At 39.5% G+C, this 1,159-nt stretch overlaps 1 non-coding gene across 1 annotated transcript; it reads right to left on the reverse strand.

The window, feature by feature from the left end:
• Positions 1 to 779: 779 nt before the first annotated feature.
• Positions 780 to 885, reverse strand: LOC128283399 (small nucleolar RNA R71). The gene has a single exon (XR_008273740.1). It is a non-coding gene; the product is annotated as a small nucleolar RNA R71 (small nucleolar RNA).
• Positions 886 to 1,159: the final 274 nt, after the last annotated feature.

A 1,159-nucleotide genomic window follows, 5' to 3' on the forward strand; every position in this document is an offset into this window, starting at 1 on the left:
TTCCCGATGTGGGATCCCTCCATCACCAGAGTTTAAAACCAACACCAACTCTTGTCGTCCCAATATACCAAAATAATCAACCTCTGCGTGCCATAGGATTCGAGCCAAACTCCTCTTACATACCAACTCACGCCACCACCACTAGGCCATCAACTCATTTGTGTCACAAATCCAACACATTAAACTTTAAAGCCCACCTACTTGCCTCCAGATTTATTGGAAAGAAAAACCAAAATATATTGCAAGAGCCAAGACTTGAACCTTGGACCCCTTGCTTCCTCTATGGCATCACTTCCTTGTCCCCTAAGTGGCGCCACCTTGCCACTACACCACACTCCTTTTTATGTCATCTTTTACCCCTTTACTCTTAAAAGCCCAAATGCCAATTGCATCACTTGTTCATAAAATTAAATTTCTGAAGACTACCACGGATTTAACTTAAGTTTGGGCCTTCCAAAGGCCCACTAACCTACTAAAATATATATATTAACCAACCAAAACATACACAAATTTTAAAAATCACAGAAACACAGAAAGCCCGAAAATTGGGGCGTTACAACAAGGATCCAAACACTCATTTAGCAAATTTTCTGGAATCCTGCGACACCTTTAAAATCAATGGCGTTTCTGAAGATTCCATTCACCTTCGACTATTTCCCTTCTCATTAAGGAATAAAGCTAAACAGTGGTTGAACTTGTTACCTCGAGGTCAATCACCACTTGGGAACAAATGACCGAAATTTTTTTTCTTAAATATTTTCTGCTGGCTAAAACGGCTAAATTACGGAATGATATCTCTTCTTTTGTGTGGATGGATTTAAAAACACTTTATGATGCATGGGAGAGATACAAAGATCTATTGAGAAGGTGCCCTCACCATGGATTACCCTTTTGGCTACAAGTTTAAACTTTCCACTATGGGTTAAATCCCTCAACTAGGCAAATGATCGACGCAGCTGCTGGTGGAACTATCAATAACAAAACACCTGAAGAGGCTTATGAGTTCATAGATGAGATGTCACTGAATAATTATCAGTGGCAAGTCATGAGGACAAAGCCGACAAAAGTAGCCGACATTTTTAACGTCGATTAGATTGTTGTGCTTTCCAATCAGGTAGAACTTTTGAATAGAAAAATTGATGGTTTAATTGGTTCTACG

This window comes from Gossypium arboreum, chromosome 10, assembly GCF_025698485.1.
Source record: "Gossypium arboreum isolate Shixiya-1 chromosome 10, ASM2569848v2, whole genome shotgun sequence".
NCBI classification, from domain to species: domain Eukaryota; kingdom Viridiplantae; phylum Streptophyta; class Magnoliopsida; order Malvales; family Malvaceae; genus Gossypium; species Gossypium arboreum.